At 42.3% G+C, this 21,582-nt stretch overlaps 2 pseudogenes; both read left to right on the top strand.

Moving 5' to 3' along the window:
- The first annotated feature begins 14,220 nt into the window (after positions 1 to 14,220).
- On the top strand, positions 14,221 to 14,670 carry LOC128686906 (SNARE-associated protein Snapin pseudogene; annotated as a pseudogene).
- A 547-nt stretch (positions 14,671 to 15,217) lies between these two features.
- Positions 15,218 to 15,948, top strand: LOC128686907 (methyltransferase N6AMT1 pseudogene; annotated as a pseudogene).
- The last annotated feature ends 5,634 nt before the right edge of the window (positions 15,949 to 21,582 follow it).

Raw genomic sequence — 21,582 nt, 5'->3', positions numbered from 1 at the left:
AGGGGGATTACCAACAGACCCCTGGCAGTCTTCAAGCTGGCACTGGACAAGCACCTAAAGTCAGTTCCGGATCAGCCGGGCTGTGGCTCGTACGTTGGTTTGCGTGCAGCCAGCAGCAACAGCCTGGTTGATCAGGCTCTGATCCACCAGGAGGCCTGGTCACAGACCGGGCCGCGGGGGCGTTGACCCCCGGAACTCTCTCCAGGTAAACTCCAGGTAAAGCCACTGGTTGGCGTAATATCTCCACCATACAGACCACGAGGCACAATACAGGCCATGGGCCACCATACAGACCACGAGGCACCGTACAGGCCACGGGGCACCGTACAGACCATGGGCCACCATACAGGCCACGGGGCACCATACAGGCCACGGGGCACCGTACAGGCCATGGGCCACCATACAGGCCACGGGGCACCGTACAGGCCACGGGGCACCGTGCAGGCCATGGGGCACCGTACAGGCCACGGGGCACCATACAGGCCTCGGAGCACCGTACAGGCCACGGAGCACCGTACAGGCCACGGGGCACCGTACAGGCCACGGAGCACCGTACAGGCCACGGGGCACCGTACAGGCCACGGGGCACCGTACAGGCCACGGGGCACCGTACAGGCCACGGGGCACCGTACAGGCCATGGGGCACCGTACAGGCCATGGGGCACCATACAGGCCACGGAGCACCGTACAGGCCATGGGGCACCGTACAGGCCACGGAGCACCGTACAGGCCACGGGGCACCGTACAGGCCACGGGGCACCGTACAGGCCACGGAGCACTGTACAGGCCACGGGGCACCGTACAGGCCACGGGGCACCGTACAGGCCACGGGGCACCGTACAGGCCACGGGGCACCGTACAGGCCATGGGGCACAGTACAGGCCATGGGGCACCGTACAGGCCACAGAGCACCATACAGGCCATGGGGCACCGTACAGGCCACGGGGCACCGTACAGGCCATGGGCCACCATACAGGCCATGGGGCACCGTACAGGCCATGGGCCACCATACAGGCCACGGGGCACCGTATAATCAGTCCTGCTGGAAGTCATACCCAGGGTGTAATACGGCAGTTCGTGGCAGTTCGTAGCCACCTTGAAAAGCATAAATTAATCAACGAATCTCAGCATGGTTTTACAAAGGGGCGTTCATGCCTTACGAATTTATTAATTTTTTTCACTAAGGTATTTGAGGAGGTAGATCATGGTAATGAATATGATATTGTGTATATGGACTTCAGTAAGGCTTTTGACAGGGTCCCACATCAGAGACTATTGAGGAAAATTAAAGCACATGGAATAGGAGGAGAAATTTTTTCCTGGATAGAGGCATGGTTGACAAATAGGCAGCAGAGAGTTTGCATAAATGGGGAGAAATCAGAGTGGGGAAGCGTCACGAGCGGTGTTCCACAGGGGTCAGTGTTGGGCCCCCTGCTGTTCACAATCTACATAAACGACATAGATGAGGGCATAAAGAGCGACATCAGCAAGTTTGCCGATGACACCAAAATAGGCCGTCGAATTCATTCTGACGAGGACATTCGAGCACTCCAGGAAGATTTGAATAGACTGATGCAGTGGTCGGAGAAGTGGCAGATGCAGTTTAATATAGACAAATGCAAAGTTCTAAATGTTGGACAAAACAATAACCATGCCACATATAAACTAAATAATGTAGATCTTAATATTACGGATTGCGAAAAAGATTTAGGAGTTCTGGTTAGCAGTAATCTGAAACCAAGACAACAGTGCATAAGTGTTCGCAATAAAGCTAATAGAATCCTTGGCTTCATATCAAGAAGCATAAATAATAGGAGTCCTCAGGTTGTTCTTCAACTCTATACATCCTTGGTTAGGGCTCATTTAGATTATGCTGCACAGTTTTGGTCACTGGATGGGTATGGGGTGCATAATAAACATATTAAACTATTAAACTAACGTATTGCAGAATGGATATAAATTCTCTGGAAAATGTACAAAGGAGGATGACAAAGTTGATCCCATGTATCAGAAACCTTCCCTATGAGGATAGACTAAGGGCCCTGAATCTTCACTCTCTAGAAAGACGTAGAATTAGGGGGGATATGATTGAGGTGTATAAATGGAAGACAGGAATAAATAAAGGGGATGTAAATAGTGTGCTGAAAATATCTAGCCTAGACAGGACTCGCAGCAATGGTTTTAAGTTGGAAAAATTCAGATTCAGGAAGGATATAGGAAAGTACTGGTTTGGTAATAGAGTTGTGGATGAGTGGAACAAACTCCCAAGTACCGTTATAGAGGCCAGAACGTTGTGTAGCTTTAAAAATAGGTTGGATAAATACATGAGTGGATGTGGGTGGGTGTGAACTGGACCTGATAGCTTGTGCTACCAGGTCGGTTGCCGTGTTCCTCCCTTAAGTCAATGTGACCTGACCTGACTAGGTTGGGTGCATTGGCTTAAGCCGGTAGGAGACTTGGACCTGCCTCGCATGGGCCAGTAGGCCTTCTGCAGTGTTCCTTCGTTCTTATGTTCTTAAAGCTACGCAAGTGTTGCACAGGTGTCTTACTCAGCTACTAGTCGGTTTTGTATACCATTAATACAATATTAGTATCAGCACCAACTGGATGTGAGTTAGACATGTGCAACATCTGGGTATCTTTATTATAAACATTTCGCCATCCAGTGGCTTTATCAATACAAATTCTAGGACATAATCTGAGGGACTGATTACCTCACCATTTGTATATAGTTCTACTGTCCTCAAGTTATATCCTTGAATTTGTATTGATAAAGCCACTAGATGGCGAAATGTCTACAATAAAGATACTCAGATGTAGCACATTTGTCTAACTTTCATCTTGTCGGTACTGTATACCATTCATGTACCAACTGGATGTATGGCGCTCCCTGAGTGACGCGAGGGACCCAATCCTTCTGCTTCAATGCACATGAAAGGAATATCGCGGGGCAGTTATAAAATTTTAATGCAGTACACTATAAAAATGTGGTTGCAGGGGTCGAGACTCAGCTCCTGGCCCAATCTCTCTACCTCACAAGAAATGAACGCATTATTTCTAGGCTGAGGGATTAATTATCTCAAACTCTATCTTCACCATTTTCTCTGTATTGATGAAGCTACTGGTTGGCGAAATGTTTCCACAACACTCGTAAAAATATCCAATTGTTGTACACGTGTCTCATTCGTGTATACTTGTTGGATTTCTAAAGCATATATAATAATACTAATTAAACCAATTACAGTCAAGCTCGGAAGGATATCGTCTTGGATGACACCTAGTAAATTTACACTCAATATTAACAACGATATTTATTTGAACATTAACATACACAATTCACCGATCAAAAGTCAGAATGAGGTGGAAATTCCTAGGTTAACATCTTTACAGAAACCTAATATTCAACACATTTAAGCATGTCTCAAAGAAAATTTCCAAAGCAATGGGCATACTCTCAAAAATATGCTATGTGCACACACATACTGTACCTAAAAAACGAATGAAGGAACACATCAGCAGGCCTACTGGCCCATGCTAGGTAGGCCCAACTCACACCTAATCCTGTATCCGTCCAATCTACTTAAAAGCACCCAACGTCCTTGCCTCAGTGACACTACCAGGGGAAAAAAACATACCACTGGCGGGGATAGAACCCGCGATCAGAGTTTCAAAACTCCAGACCAGGGAGTCTGATTCACGCATTCACAATTCTATTGACAAACCAGTACATGTACTTGTATTTATCCTTTATAAATCCAAATTTCTGTGCCATTAGTCCATTGCTAAGAGCCCTAGTTTGGTTAGATATTTTCAACTATTTATATTTCCTTTATATATTCCCGTTTTCCATCTGTAGACTTTATTAATATCTCCCCTAATTCCATGATTTTCCAGAGAGCGTTAGTGCCACTAATTCCATGCCTTTCCAGAGAGCGTTAGTGCCACTAATTCCACGAATTTCCAGAGAGCGTTAGTGCCACCAATTACATGCCTTTCCAGAGAGCGTTAGTGCCAACAGCCTCTCTGCATAAGAAATGTTTCTAATATATGGAATCAACATTTCACTTTCCTGTATATTTCCAGCATATTTATGTTCATTCTGGTAGTAGTAATAGTATATAGTACTAAAAAGATAATGAACACCCATCATTCTATAATATGGAGACCAGAGCTGACCACCATAATATAAATGAGGCTCAACCAAAGATGCAAAAAGCTTAAGAATAACCTTTGAATTTCCATTATTTATACTGCTTGCTATGAAACAGAATTCTACTACCCCAAACATCATTACTTACACTGTACTATCTAATCTATCGTTATTTTACTGCCACTTATAATATATTTATTTCTACAAGTACATTTGCAAGGTATAGAGGTCTAGCTGACATCAATGACATGCTACTATATAGAAAGCCACTTGTTATGCAGAGCATTTCGGGAAAATTAGGTCAGTTTTGTCCCAGGATGCGATCCACACCAGTCGACTAACATCCAGGTACCCATTTTTTATACTGATGGGCGAACAGGGACAACAGATGTCTTATCTAAACATCCTAATGTTTTTCCAGCCATACCGGAGATTCGAACTCCGGACCTCAGTGTGTGAGCTGAGTGCGCTGGCGGTCGAGCTACGGGACACCTATTACATCAAAACGAGTACAAATTTTTTTTTTTTTTTTAGTGTCCGAAAGATGGCTTTAAAAATGTTCCACATTTCCGTCAGATATTCATTCTAGGCTGCAGAGTTTGTAGGCACGTAAAAATTTGCCAGTCAAGTTCTTTGCTCGTAGTGTGAATAGCAATATAGCATAACATTATACACTGCTATTCACATCTTTTACGATAATATCTACAAATCAAACTAGAACGATAATAATGTGTTAGCTGACATGATACACTGCTATTCACATCTTTTCCGATATCTATAAACTAAACTAGAACGATCAAGTGTTTAGCTGACAAAACATCAAAGAAATGCACCAGGGGTACGAATCGACCATTTCACAAGGACAACTGTGGGTAGTCCACTTCGTACAAGGCCGAGAGTTACCACACAGGAGACACTTAGACTAGTATCCAGTATGTTGGTGTAGTTCTGCCGCATTAAGTGGTTTACTCTATACCAATACTGGTACACAACACTTATAATGGTTTATATTTGTATATGGTCTTGGTCGTTTTAAATACTGATGCTACTATTTACTATTATTTTTACATTCGTGTAGGGAGCGCTAAACTCGTAAAGGTTATCATGAAGTGAAATGGTATTTTTTCCCCTGGAGGAACGGGAGGTAATTAGGTTCAATCCAAGTTAAGGGAGTTCAGGTTCGGTTTCTTGGATGAAGAGCCTTTTACCGGCATAAAGGGCTTCCTTGGGCGGGAAGACCATTTAATATTAATATTACATATATATTCAGGCAAAAGCGTTCAACCGTACGTGAACATACACAACCTGGGAAATGAGAGGTGATAATGTTTTTGATAATAATAATAATAATAATAATAATAATAATAATAATAATAATAATAATAATAATAATAATAATGTATATTTTTACAAGTACATGTACAAGGTATACAGGTCTAGCTGACATCAATGACATACTACTATACAGAAAGCCCCTTGTTATTTACCTGGAGTTTACCTGGAGAGAGTTCCGGGGGTCAACGCCCCCGCGGCCCGGTCTGTGACCAGGCCTCCTGCAGAGCATTTCGGACAAACTAGGTCAATTTTGTCCCCAGGATGAGACTCACACAGTCGACTAACATCCAGTTGCCTATTTTTTTTTTACAGATAGGTGAACAGGGACAGCAGGTGTCTTAAGGAAACGTCTCAACGTTTCCACTAGTAACGGGGATCGAAAGGGCAGGATAAAGACTGCCATGTCCTTTGATACTTGTAAATGCCTATATCAAGTCACCTCTACATTCGCGTTGCAAAACTGAATACGTATATTCACCTCATCTAACAGGGTTTCAAACAATTCATTTTTTAGTTTGTATATCATCGCCGCCTGGCGCTGGACACCCTCAAATTGCTCGACATCATTCCTCAAATATGGTGACCAAAATTGCATGCAATTTTCTATAATAGGAGGTAGCAACGATATACAGACTGACCACGACTTACTCGGGTTACAGTGTAATGGTAGACCAATAAAGCCAACTATTTTGTTATTTTTACGCTTTAGTAAACTTCAAATTACATTTATTTGTCATTATTACTCCCAGCTATTTGTTACCTTCATTACCTCTATGCTATTCAAAGAATAATTTAACCTCTTAACTGTTTCCCAGTTACCAACAATGGAATTAATTTGGCTTTGTTTGTGCAATTTACCAAGTTGTCTAAACAACCATAACAAAAATAGGTCACATTGTTTGGCTGTCTAGATAAAGCCTCGTGTAGGTGATACGTCTTAACAATGCCTCCTTTTGTTGTGTGTCCTTTTCTCCACCCTTTCTTGGGTATCCTGGATTAACCCTCCAGGGTTAATAATCTCAAGTTTATTATTATATATTCATGTGGAAGCATTAAACCAGTAAGGATTATAGTGCGAGAAACTGAAAGCAATCAAATTTGGAAGTATCTCTGGAATCAAGGCATCTTCCTTGACAAGATTTACACGAAGAAAGTTTTGCAAGTAGGCTTGCAATCTAATTTGGTTACTCTACTTCGTAGTCTCATGCTGTGGTCTAATATTTTTATTGTACCGCAAGCCATTAACAATGTCACTGATGTATACGAAAAGAATTGTTCCCAAGACTAATCCTTATGGCACGCCACACGTCATATTTAGCATTTCCGTTGAGGACAAATAGTAGTTTTCAAGCCATGGTCACTTTTCTCAAGTTTAAAGCCTAATGACTACATGAGAATTAAGGTCGTCTTTCACCTATACATAAACATTAAAAATACTTTGACACCTAAAACAGGGTTTGAAATAAACTCAATAAATATAGATACATAACTCATAATGCACATAAGAATATATACCTCTTGATGAATATATAAATACCTCTCTATGCATATACAGATATGCATACCTCTCGGTGTATACAGTATATCGTGTGAAGCTTCGTACATATCTGTTGAGTGCATCACATGCATTTTGAAAAGTCTTTGAGGGGGAATCTTCTAAAGAACTTTCCGAAACTCTTAGTTTTTGTCGCCTTGCTTTTACCCCATATATTAAAATTACCATACAGGTAATCAAGAAAATGTTTCAAATACGAACGGTGTCTCCGGAAACTTTCTGGAGTCACAATAAGGGCAGACTTAAATTATTATATCTGGGAAAGCGCTAAATCAGTGAGTCGTACAGCTCCTGGGGAATGGGAGGTAATCATGTTTGATTCAAGGTACCGAACTGTGGTGGAGACTATGTTGGTGGAGACCATGTTGGTGGAGACCATGTTGGTGGAAACTCTTGGTGGTAGTGATGGTGGAGATTGTGGTGGTAGTGATGGGGATGTGGTGATGGAGATTGTGGTGGTAGTGATGGGGATTGTGAAGGAGATTGTGGTGATGGAGACGGTGGTGGTGGTGATGGAGATTGTGGTGGTAGTGGTGGTGGAGAGAATGGGGGTTGTCGTACACGGCCAGTTTTAACGAATCTAGATTGGCACTGGCGGCCCCTGCCACCCTCCCTCCCTCTCTCCTCACCTCCTACTCGTCTCGTCCTCATCCTTCACCAGCACCTTCAACCCGACCCATCTCCATCACTCTATCCCTTCCAACCCTCCCTCCATCGCCCTAGCCCTTCCAAATCTTCCTCCATCACCCCTAACCCTTCCAAACCTCCCTCCCTCTTCACTTCAGCTCCTTCAACCCTCCCTCCATCACCCCAATTCTTCCAACCCTCCCTCCATCACCTCAGCTCCTCCAACCCTCCCCCCATCACCTCAGACCTTCCAACCCTCCCTCCCTTCCACATCCTCCAACCCTCCCTCTAGCTTCTCAAACCCCCCCTCTCGCACACCAGCCCCTCCAGCCTTCCCCAGCACCTCTAACACTCCCTCCCTCACCACATCCCCTCCAACCTTCCCTCCCCAAGGATCTCCAACCGTCACTTCCCCAGCCTTCCTTCCCTTCCAAAGTGATCCCTGCCTTGCCTCCCTCATCCTAGCTCCTGAGCCTCCAACCTACCCAGCCTCTCCAACCCTAAGCTCTCTCCTCCCCAAATTACTCATGTTCTCCCTCTTCTCGTTCCTACCCTTCACCCCTCACCAGCACCTCCAACTTTCCCTCCCCTGCACCTTCAAAGCCATCCCCAGCACCTCCAACCCTTCCTTCCCAGCACTTCGGACCCCACTCCAACCCTTCTAATCTTCCTTCAGTACCTCCAACTCTTTCTCCCTCCCCAAGTTACTGCTGCCTCTCCTCCCTTACGTGAGTGCACTCCCTTCCCTCTTCCTAGTTCCTGCCCTTCCTACTTCCCCAGCATATTCTACCCTCATTCTCCCCAGCATATTCTACCCTCATTCTCCCCAGCATCTCCATCTTTCCTCCCTCCAAAACACTACCGACCCTCCCTCCCTCCTGGCAATTTTCTTCTCTACCTCCCCCAACAACTTTTCTCCCTCCCCAATCCTTTCTAACCTCCTCCTAAGTTCCTACTCCTACTCTCCTTACCCATCACCTCCAACTCTCTCCTTTCAATGTACAACGAACCCTCCTTGTCCCAACAACTTTTTTCAACACCTCTTCTCCCCAGCAACTTTCTTCTCCACATCTTCCCAACAGCTTTCTTTCCACCTCTTCTCCCAACAACTTACTTTTCCACCTCTTCTCCATTACAACTTTCTTACCCACTTCTTTTCCCCCATCAATTTTTCTCCCCAATAGCTTCCTCACCTCTCCTCAGCAACTTTCCTCACTGTCCCCAGAACTTCCCACAAGAAAGTTCACAAGTACTTTACATCAAATGTCCATAACATATTTTAACATTACTTTTCTCTTAGATCTATAGTATATATATTTAACAAGATCAGGATAAAGAAAATGGGTCGCCCAGCCTAGTACATACTACCGACAAGTTGTGGTTCAAGAAACTGTACATAAACACACACTAGTACACTAACTAGTCATCTATAGCACTCTAAGTCTGTGAATTATCTTACCTTGTATCTTTTGTTATTTTTATTTGCATTATTAAATTTTCCTAGAACAAGTTCACTCTTGCAATTTTTTTAAGTTCCATAATTACTGTTGCTATATTTTTGAGTAATTTGTCTCTCAACACTGGTGTGATGACCAGTGTTGGGAGACACTTGTCATGTCTCCTGACCAATAAAACATTTCATTTTGGACTTTCCATAATAAAATGTTCTAAGTGTTTCCACATGTCCCTTTAACCATAAGGTGTCCCGTAGCTAGATTGGTGACGCACTCAACTCACACATTAAGGTCCGTGGTTCGATACCTGGTACGGGTGAACACATTAGGATATGTTTCCTTAAGACACTTGCTGTCCATGTTCAGCTAGCAATAAATAGGTACCTGGGTGTTAGTCAACCAGTGTGAATCTCATCTTGGGGACAAAATTAACTTAATTTGCCGAAATGCTCTGCATAAGAAGGGGCTTTCTATATAGTAGTATGTCACTGATGTCAGCTAGGCCTGTATACCTTGTAATGTACTTGTAGAAACAGAGATTATTATTATTATTATTATTATTATTATTATTATTATTATTATTATTATTATTATTATTATTATTATAAGGGTTTTTCCTGTGGTTATAGGATAGGTAGGATTAGGTTAGTTAAGTGTGACAGGTGGTAGAAGAGGTCACGTGACTGAAGTTTCCCGCCACCAGTATCACGTTGCCAATAATCACTTTAGAATTTCACGCGAAAATGTGTTCCCAATCATGATTGGCGGGGGTCACGTGACCGCCCGCATCCCTGGCCACGCCCACCTCCTCCGCCACGCGACCGCCCGCACCAACCCTACACTATATTTTAAACTTAATTATTGTATTCATGTGGAAGAGCTAAACTCTTAAAGAGTTTATTTAGACACAGGTACACAAGTACAATTATCATACATAATATAAATTACGTAGGATAACCCAAAAAAGCCAAACTGACTATTTTCCAGAGCAGAAAGGACTTTGGATTATCTTAGCACTGAGATAATGTGTGATTTTAAGCGTTTCCTGAACTTAAGTCAATGAGGCAAGTGTATTATTGTGATGGTCTTGTACAACGGTGATAGTTGCGTGACGTGATGCGCTATCCTGACCTAACCCCCCCCCCCCGACTTACCCACGTCACCACTCGTTGATAAACACGGCGAATGTGACTTTCAGTGAGGGGAAAAGGGCATATGAGGGGTAGAGAGAGGGAATGTGAGGGGTAAGGAGAGGGGAGAGAGTAGAGTGATGTAATGGACGAGCAAGGAGAGGATGAGGGCGGAGAATGTGGGTGTGGGTATGAGAGAGAGTAGGAGGGGTGGTGTATATGGGTGACACATTGTATGAAGCCTAGGCCCACATCACCTCTGTACCACTCACACATCAGGGCACTATGAAGGCATGGGAGAATTCTTATCAGGGATACTGTGCGAGTGTGATCAGCGGCATGTCCCACTTGCCCTGATGTAAACTGCCCACAGCTCCTGGGAAGTAACTCGCGCATTCATTCTCACTCACACATGCGACATTCAAAAATAAAACGTGGTAAAATTACGAAAACAAAGAATGATAACATGAGCGCCGAGGGAAGATTAAAAGCAAAAGCAAAAAACAATTTGAAAACACCACTGAAATCAAAACAAAGATTGTTGAACTCAGGCTAGATAAAGTTTGTCAGGAAATAGGGCAAGTGCTCCCTGACTGGAACTTTCAGTCATCTGACCGAGCCCTTCCACTGGTTTACCGGTCCGCCCCTTTAAAAAATTAATCTTATACGCAAATAACCCGCACATAGGAGAGAGGAGCTTACGACGACGTTTCGGTCCGACCTGGATCATTTACAAAGACACAGCCTAGCCCACTCTGACACAAGAGGTGCATAAAGACACCCAGAATACAACACTGCCTGTATTATTTTCACCACCTCGTTGCTTGCCAGACGTATTGTGGCCAACTTTTATAATCTGTTAATTTGTGCTTAAATGTAAGTTTTAAAAGAGTTATACAACCCATCTTAAATTAATTTAAAATAAAAAAAAAACATTGAAAAAAAAAAGTTAAAAAACTGGTGTTGAGCTGGACAGATACCTCGGTGCCGGATCAGCCGGGCTGTGGTTCGTACGTTGGATTGCGTGCGGCCAGCAGTAACAGCCTCGTTGATCAGGCCCTGATCCACCGGGAGACCTGGTCGTGGACCGGGCCGCGGGGGCGTAGACCCCCGGAATGCCCTCCAGGTAGAGTATACTAACAAAAAATGTAATGAAATGATGATTAGAAAATATATCAGACCGAGGATTACTATTATTACTCATGGGGAAGCTCTAAAACTGTAAGGGTCATACAATGCCTGCGGAATGGGAGGTGTATATATCTCTATACATTCACTAAGAGTATACTCGTATATTCTCAATGTAACATTATATTAATTGTATACGATGCTGACAAGTAGATGCGGAAAACACATGTGCAACAATCAGCTATGTTAACGAAACGTTTCGCCTGCTTAGCGGGCTTCTTCAGTTGAATGCAGAACTGACTTAAGTCACTTCTTGCATTACTGAGCAGGCGATAGCTTTCGACGATATATCCGACTGTTGCACATGTCAAACAAGCCATAATGAAGAGTTAGACACATGTGCAACATCTGGGTATCTTTACTGCAGACGTTTCGCCATCCAGGTGAGGTAATCAGTCCCTCAGCCTTGGAGTTGTTGAAGAGTCTTCAGATTTGGTTCCTGACCTGGATAAAAAATTGACTAGTTATTAGAGAGGTTGAAAGACACTTTGAGAATAATAAAGCATCAAAGGCAAAAACAGAATCAAAGTATAGTTCCACTAGTAAATAAGGAGATAATTGTAAAGGATCAGGTGATGAGGCTGAAGGATGGAGGGAAGCTGACAGGTATGTCGATTATTATTATAATCAAGGGGGAAGCGCTAAACCCGGAGGATTATACAGCGCCTGGGGGGGGATGTGGAAGGCATTCAGGCTTAATTCGGGGAACTGGAGCACAGATCCAATTCCCTAAATCAAGAGCCTCTCACCAACATCAAGGAACCTTCCTTGAGGGGACAGGTATGTAGAGAGCTCAGCAAGAGAGCATCCAGTTTCTCCAAAATATTGAAGGCGACAAGAGGAGCATAACAGTAGACATTGATTTCACAAACTCTGCCTTCTCACGTGCTAAATGAACTTTCTTCTCTCCTAAACTCTCTACTCCTGTGAAATCTACTGTTCTCTGCCTTCCCTATAGTTCCATTCTTTCTAATCTCAACAGCACTCCGTTCCCTAGATATCAAACTTACTTTTAGCCAGACTAACATCCTTCGTAGTAATCTAGTTCGTACCTCTTCCCCTGCAATTGATGCCCCTGGTGTCTCCCCTATTTCATGCTCCTCTTGTCCCCTTCAGCTCAGCAAGACATTTAAAGAGGTCTTCACAGAGGAAAGTGAGGAGCTAATGGAAGGCACTGTGGCCAGCACAGTTCAACAGGTTCTAGAAAGCAGCAGCACACAAAAATGAGTGTTAAGTGACTGTTGCACAACCCCCGACAAATGGAATTGAGGGGGATTTGGAAGGATAAAACCATGGATTAAACCTTTCTGATCTACCAGAATGGAAAGGAGTTAGAAGTTAATTGAGGAAGCCAGACTGTGAAGTGAGATGGGAATGGGAGTGTGTAATAAGGGGTTAACTGTAAGGGTTTTGTGAAGTTAAGGGAAAAGTGAGCAGTGAAGAGGGTTTTGAAGAGGAAATTTTACTAGTAATTCAGTGGTGATTGCTAAAGCAGATACTAAGTGTACTAGGGACTGGAAAAGAGAAATAAATATTATTGTATATGAGTAAAAGAGCGAAGAGTGAAAATGGCAGGCATTAGGGGGGTACAGGCTGCCATAATTATATTTATATTTCTTCTTCAATTCCATGAAGAAAGAAATCAGTCATGGGGGCTGGAAAAGGTGAATGGGGTAACAGCGCCCTGGACAGTAAAAGCCCAACAGTTGCCATCCTACCAGAAAAGTAAATGTCACTATCGCCGCAAGGTATGGCAACACCGCATACCCAAACAAAAACAGTGGCACACAGCTCTTATTGTAGCGCTCTTAAGTGGTGATATCCAAATTAATCCAGGACCTCAAACTATTGTGCAGAGGCAAAAGAGACAGATAAATGACGGCGATAATGACGGTCTAGTAGCTAGGAATGATAACCTTAACTCCATATGTAATGCATACATAGGTCAATGTGAGACAATACAGCCATTATTATCTCAAACACTACCAAACAGATGCATACACTGTACTAAAGTACGCATGAAAAACAGAAAAGGCACCTTATGTAAAATGTGTAAGGGGTGGGTGCATGATGGATGTATGTACAATTATAGCAACGGTGCCAGAATTCATTTTGTGTGTAACAAATGCACTTTGGCACAGTTACCCTTTAGCAGTGATGACATTGATTTACCTAAATTTAATACAAATGACCCATTGCCATATATTGATGATTATGATTGTTTTATGAAAACAGGCCTTCACTTTATTCATGTCAATGCAAGATCACTTCTTCCTAAATTGGCAGAGATTAGGATTCTAGCTAACAAAATTAGGGCGGCAGTTATAACCATCTCTGAATCTTGGTTGGATGATACGGTGACTGACGACGAGGTCAAAATAGATGGTTACAATATAAAACGCTTAGATAGGAACAGAAAGGGTGGTGGAGTATGTGCCTACATTAGAAATGACTTAGCTTACAACCCAAGACCTGATTTAAATAACAATAAACTGGAGATTCTATGGTTTGAAGTGCTGCTTCCTAAGACCAAACCCATCTTAGTAGGAACTAGTTACCGCCCTCCTACCCAGGACCAGTTCTTAGAAGACTTTTCCAGTCTTGTCCGGAGTTGAAAACAATTGCGAGACAATAATACTGGGCGACTTCAATATCTGTTTTCAGCAGCAAAATAACGGGCTATGCAAAAGGTATAAGTAAATTCTAGGATTAAATAGTTACACTCAACTAATTAATACTCCAACCCGGATCACACAGTTCTCAGCCACCCTAATTGACCACATATTCGTAAAACAAAGATGGCTGACACAGATAGCAGCTGCACCTCTGTGGGTGACCGTACTGAAGACCTGGTGTCCCCCACCAGGGAAGCCCTTGTGGACGGCATCGTGGGTCTCCTCAAGCCCTGTCTTGACCAGCTGGATGACAGGGTCCGTGCCACCAGAGTGAGTCAGAGTGAGCTGCACCAACAGCTAGAGGGACTGGCAGCAGAATTGGCCCGGGTGCAGGAACAGACCCGGTGTCCTTTACAGCTTGATGCATATATTAAAAAGTTGCAAAATGCTAAGAGAAGAGTAGTTGTAGTTAACAATATTCTCCAAAACAAACAAGACCGTCTCAACAAATTACACACTCAGGTTAATAAGGAAAATGCACGTCGTAGAGCTCTGCTAGAAACTACATCCCCCTTGTCAATCACACCCTCAACTTCTCTCCATGCTCCTTAACTGATTTTTCAGTGGCTCTGAAGATATTTCCATAGGCATTTTACCTCTGAATATTATATATCAGGAGTCAGATGTGATGTCTTTATTAACTAGTTAATAATTTAATGTGAGAAAATAATTTAGGTATATTTAAATTAAAATATGGCTTAGATTGTGTATTATCTATGTTTTATACAGTAGTTATTTATTGTAGGTTTTCAGATTTCAATAGGATTTTATGCTCAGATATACACTAGCTGAAGGTTTCCTCGAGTAGGAAACAGAGAGCCAGTATTCTTGAGATTTGGCATTCCAGTACGGTTTTTGTCCTTGGTTAATTTTTCATGTTTATTTTCTGTATAAAGACAATGTACAGTAAACAAGTCTGATTCAAAGACAGTACTGTGCCTCTAGTCATTTGTCAGTCTCATGATAGTTGATATTTTTTTTATAGTCTGATTGTATACTTTTGTTGAGGCATTGTTGATAGTTGTTTTGTATACCACTTTATATTATTTTATACATTATCTTTGGTTTTACTTATTAAGACAAATAAAAAGGCTGCATACAGAATGGAAGAGGAATTAATTAATACAATTAAGACTCCAATTTTCTCCCATATTACCTCTGAAGATCTGGACCATATATACGAGCCATCAGAAGATAGTTTCCTACTTATTGATGCTTTAGAAAAGGATTTAGATCTTATTCGCAAAAGCAAACCATTGTTATGTTTGGAAGTTGGTTCAGGTTCAGGTGTCGTGATAACAGCTTTGGGTACTGTTCTAGGGTCCCAGTGTCACTATATAAGTACAGATATCAACCTCCATGCCTGCCGTGTGACCAAAGAGACTGGAAAGCTAAATGGTGTGGATATTAAAGCTGTTTGTACAGATTTAGTGACTGATGTGATGGGTGATGTAAAAGGGGCTGTTGATGTATTGCTTTTCAATCCACCCTACGTTGTCACTCCATCAGAAGAAGTTGGACGAGGGGACTTGGAATACACTTGGGCAGGTGGCGAGTGTGGACGTGAGGTAATGGATAGACTATTTCCAAGTGTAGATAGTCTCTTATCACCTCATGGGATATTTTACTTGCTGGTATTAAAGGAGAATAATCCTGCCGATATTGAGCAGATAATGGCCAAACTTGGATTTACATGTACCTGTGTTATAGCCCGTAGAACTGGTCAGGAGAGCCTCTCTGTATTAAGGTTTTCTCGGCAAAAATGAGTAGAAACTTGTTATTTATTGGAAGTATTCAATTTAAATAAAAATGCAGAGAAATTAAAAAAAAAAAATTGACCACATACTTTGTAACCGCTCTGAGAACATTAGTCAGCCAGGCGTCATTACCACAGGTCTTAGTGATCATTTCATCATTTACTGCACCAGGAAAATCACTAGGGATAGGATAGGCCTACACAGGACAATAAAAATGAGGTCAACTAGAAACTACAGTAAAGAAACACTTGTAAATAGGCTACACAATTGTGACTGGACAGAGATAACAAGTTGCACGGACGTAAACGATGCCTGGGAAAAATTCAAAACAATATTCACTACCATCCTTGATAATATTGCACCAGTTAAAGAGGTTAGGATTAAACGAAGAACTGAACCCTGGATGAATACTGAGATATTAGATAATATGAAATTCAGAGACCAGCTGCTAAAAAGATTTAAAGCAAACAGACAGGATATTGCAGCACTAAATGAATTCCAAAGGGTGAGGAACAGAGTACAGAGACTTATAAAAGGAGCAAAGGCAAAGCACTACTGCTCAAAAATTGAAGAGTATAAGCATAACCCCAGAAAGCTCTGGCAACAACTAAAACATTTGGGGTATAGCCATAAGCCAGTAGATAGGTCTAACATAGTACTCACTATCGATAATGAGGTATGCCATGAAACATCTAAGGTGGCAAATTGCTTTAATTCATACTACACATCTGTTGCATCAACACTAGTAAGTAAACTACCAGCTGCATCAAATACCTTTAACACAGACTCTGATAAGTTTCAAACATACTATACCAATAAAGGGGTAACCCCAAACAGTTGTCAACTAGTAAGTGTATCTCATGACTTTATTCAAAAAGAACTAAGCAGGTTAAACCCAACTAAGAGCACAGGCCCTGATAACATCCCGTCTAAGTTCCTAAAAGATGGTGCTTCTGAACTGTCAATCCCTATTGCTCACATAATAAATCTATCAATCACCACTAATACCGTACCGGAGGGGTTCAAGGAGGCCAGAGTTACTCCTATCTTCAAGAAAAATAGTAGGTCTGATGTAAGCAACTATAGGCCTGTTAGTATACTCAGTATAATATCTAAAATTCTAGAGAGGGCGGTGTATTCTCAAGTAGTTAAGTACCTTAATGACAACAACATTCTCCATAGCTATCAATCGGGCTTTAGAAGATCCTACTCAACCGACACCTCCCTTATTAATCTGATGGATTACCTGAGAACTGAAATGTCAAAGGGGAACCTCATAGGTATGGTAACCTTAGACCTGCAAAAGGCCTTCGATACTGTCAACCACAATATATTATGTAATAAACTTCAAGCTATCGGTATAGGTTCTGTAGACTGGTTTAAGTCCTACCTTAGCAACAGGAGACAAATAGTCAAAATCAACAAAACAGAATCAGAACCCCTGCCGATAACATGTGGAGTTCCCCAAGGTAGTATTCTGGGTCCCTTATTATTCTTATGTTATGTCAATGATATGCCTATCAGTGTCAAGTGCAAACTCCTACTGTATGCAGATGACAGTGCTCTGTTAGTGTCAGGTAAAGACCCACAAGATATTGCTAATGTTTTAACACTGGAACTAGAGTCCTGCAGTAAATGGTTAGTAGACAACAAACTATCATTACACCTAGGGAAAACTGAAGCCATTCTCTTTGGCACGAAACATAAACTGAGAAGGGTAAATAACTTTAATGTTCAATGTAATGGGGAGCCCATCACTTTGGTTTCATCAGTAAAATATTTGGGAATCCCCTTTGACCCATGCATGTCAGGAGAATTGATAGGGAACAGTGTAGTAAAGAAAGCGAATGCCAGACTGAAGTTCCTGTATAGACAAGCACAGTGTCTACCTACTGAGGCTCGCAGGACCCTATGTCTAGCCCTTATACAATGCCATATGGATTACGCTTGCTCTTCTTGGTACTCTGCCTTGACAAAAAAACTGAAAGATAGACTGCAAATCACCCAGAACAAAATCGTAAAATTCATCCTGGGGCTGGGACCAAGAGAACATGTAGGCCAGGATGAATTACAGCAGTTGGATATGCTGAATGTTGAAGACAGAGTAAAACAACTGAAGCTAAATCATGTTTATAAAATTGCTCACAAACAGTGTCCAGAATATCTTGCTGTCAATTTTGTCAAGGTTGGGAACCAAAGCAATCATAGTACTAGGGGGAGAGAGCACAACTTTGTAGTACCCACAGTCATTGGCCAGGCTTCAAACACCTTTTATTGTACAGCAATAAAGGAATGGAACAGACTACCCGCACATGTCAAAGCCAGTCATAGCATGAACCAGTTCAAGAAGAGTGCCGAAAGGTGTCTGATGAATGTAGCTACAGAAAGGGAGGGGAATGATTTTCTATTTTTTATCTAACATACGTGTAAATTTTACCTTATTCCTAGTAATGACCCTCGTATTGTAGATAGTCTTAGTGACCCTCGTGTAGTAGATAGTCTTTTTAGTATGATAATAAGATGTTATCTTCATTATAGAATAATAAGAAAATATTATAACCTTTATATTATAATAATAAGGTAAAAGGACCCCAATGGAAATAAGTCACTGTCTGACTTTTTTGGGTTATCCCAGGTTCTCTACACATATGCTGCTATGTATGATAATTCTATGTAACTGTATTTGTGTATACCTGAATAAACTTACTTACTTACTTACTTTGACATAGCAAGAATAACCGGACCAGACATGTATCCACGGGTGCTGAGAGAAGGAGCAGAGACCCTATATATATCCCAATATCAAAGACCTTCAACCAATCTCTTCAATCAGAGTAGCTTCTAGAAACTTGGAAAAAGACCATTGTGTCCCCATATATAAAAAAGGACAGACAAGAGTCACTGAACTCACATGTCAGAAGTTCTGAAAAAAGATTGTGAGAAAAATGGTATATATTGGAGCATTTAGAGAGAAGAAAATACTTAAGAGAAAATCAGGACGGATTCAAGGATAAAAAAGCTTACCATACAAACTTAATGGAATTCTTTGACTGAGTTAGAAATAAACAGGAAAAATAGGGTTGGGGTGGATTGCATCGTCTTGGACCGCAAGAAAACATTCGATACAGTATCCCGAGATTAATCCAGAAATTAAAATAGCAGGCAGGGATGAACGGTAGAGTGGCGCAGAGGGTTAGGGAGTATCTGAAAGACAGAAGGCAGAGAATAACAGTAAGGGATGAAACATATGAATGGGAGAGTAACGAGTGAGGGTTCCACAAAGATCAGTGTTATGACCACTACCGTTACACATACACACTACCGTTCCTAATATATGTCAGCAACTTAACAGATGGGCGTAAGTCTTATATTTCTCTTGTTTGCTGATGTAAAACCAATTTGAAGTATAATACCCGGAGAGACGATTTTACAGGGTGCAGCTGTGGTCAAGCAAGTGACTTCTAAGAATTCAAATAAAGTAAAAATGCAAGATCATGAGATTTGGAGACGGTGAGAGCAGATCGAACACAAGAGTACAGTATCTGCAGAGAGTAACTGCATATATTAATGACGGAAGCATATCACCAGTATTATACATAAACCTCATAAAGTCTGTGGTATATACAAGATTAGCAACCCAATAAAGCATCTCAATTACTGGGAACGGTTGAAGTTCCTTGACCTGTACTCCTTGGAATGCAGGGACTAGTTCCAAATCTTCACAGGGAAATCACTCCCTACAAAAGCAAAAGACTCGGCAGGCGGTGCAACATCCCCCAATGAAAAGAAGGGGGTATCATGAGTACACTAAGAGAACACATTGTAAGTATCAGGGACCCAAGACTGTTTAACTGCCTCCCAATTTACATAAGGGGGATTACCAATAGACTCCTGGCTGTCTTCAAGAGGGAGCTGGACAAGCACCTAGACGTACGAACCACCACCCGGGCTGTGGTTCGTACATCGGTTTGCGTGCGGTTAGCAGTAACAGCCTGGTTGATCAGGTCCTGATCCACTGCGAGGCCTGGTCATGGATCAAGCCGCGGGGGCGTCGACTCCAGGAACACCCTCCAGGTATACCCCAGAACAGCATTCAGAAACATGAACACAGTATATCCTGCAGAGCATTAGGCCACCCACTGAATGTGAGGCCCATGTATCATAGTGCCCACATCTGGTCAAGTTCGAAAAGGTCCAAAGGTTTCCAACCAGGCTAGTACCAAAATTGAATTGAATGCACATATCATAGAGGATGAAAAAAATGAATCTGATGCTCTTGACGGAAAGAAGGACGAACATAAGGAAGAAGGAACACTGCAGCAGGCCTACTGGCCCATGCGAGGCAGGTCCAATTCTCCCACCAGCTTAAGCCAATGCCTTAACCTAGTCAGGTCAGTCACATTCACTTAACGGAGGAGCACAGCATCAGACCTAGTAGCAAAAGTCAGTCAGGTCCAACTCACACACACCCACACCCACTCATGTATTTATCCAACCTATTTTTAAAACCACACAACGTCTTAGCTTCTATGACGGTACTCGGGAGTTTGTTCCACTCATCCACAACTCTATTGCTAAACCAGCGCTTTCCTATATCCTTCCTGAATCTGAATTCTTCCAACTTAAAACCATTGCTGCGAGTCCTGTCTATGCCAGATAATTTTAGCATGTTATTTACATCCCCTTCATTAATTCCTGTTTTCCATTTATACACCTCAATCATATTACTAATTCTACGCCTTTCTAGAGAGTGCAGATTCAGGGACCTCAGTCCATCCTCACAGCGAAGATTTCTGATATATGGGCTCAACTTTGTCATCCTTTGTACGTTTTCCAGTGTATTTATATCCATTCTGTAATACGGTGACCAAAACTGTGCAGCATAATCTAAATGAGGCCTAACCAAAGATATATAGAGTTGAAGAACAACCTGATGACTTCTATTATTTACACTTCTTGATATGAAGCCAAGGATTCTATTAGCTTTATTGCGAACACTTATGTACTGTAATGTCTTGGTTTCAGATTATTGCTAACCAGAACTCCTAAATCCTTTTCGCAATCCGTAATATTAAGATCTACATTATTTAGTTTATATGTGGCATGGTTATTTTCCTGTCCAACGTTTAGAACTTTGCATTTGTCTATATTAAACTGCATCTGCCACTTCTCCGACCACTGCATCAGTCTATTCAAATCATCCTGGAGTGCTCTAATGTCCTCATCAGAATGAACTAGACGGCCTATTCTGGTGTCATCAGCAAATTTGCTTATGTCGCTATTTATTCCCTCATCTATGTCGTCTATGTAAATTGTGAACAACAACGGGCCCAACACTGACCCCTGTGGAACACCGCTTGTGACGTGCCCCCATTCTGATTTCTCCCCATTTATGCAAACTCTCTGCTGTCTATATGTCAACCATGCCTCTGCCCAGGAAAAAATTTCTCCCCCTGTTGTGTGCCTTAATTTTCCCCAGTTACCTGGAGGTTACCTGGAGGTTATTCCGGGGATCAACGCCCCCGCGGCCCGGTCCATGACCAGGCCTCCCGATGGATCAGGGCCTGATCAACTAGGCTGTTACTGCTGGCCGCACGCAGTCCAACGTACGAGCCACAGCCCGGCTGATCCGGCACTGACTTTAGGTATCTGTCCAGCTCTCTCTTGAAGGCAGCCATGGGTTTATTGGCAATTCCCCTAATGCTTGATGG

The sequence above is a fragment of the Cherax quadricarinatus genome, chromosome 7 (assembly GCF_038502225.1).
Source record: "Cherax quadricarinatus isolate ZL_2023a chromosome 7, ASM3850222v1, whole genome shotgun sequence".
In the NCBI taxonomy this organism is placed as follows: domain Eukaryota; kingdom Metazoa; phylum Arthropoda; class Malacostraca; order Decapoda; family Parastacidae; genus Cherax; species Cherax quadricarinatus.
This window is presented reverse-complemented; position numbering and strand designations above follow the sequence as displayed.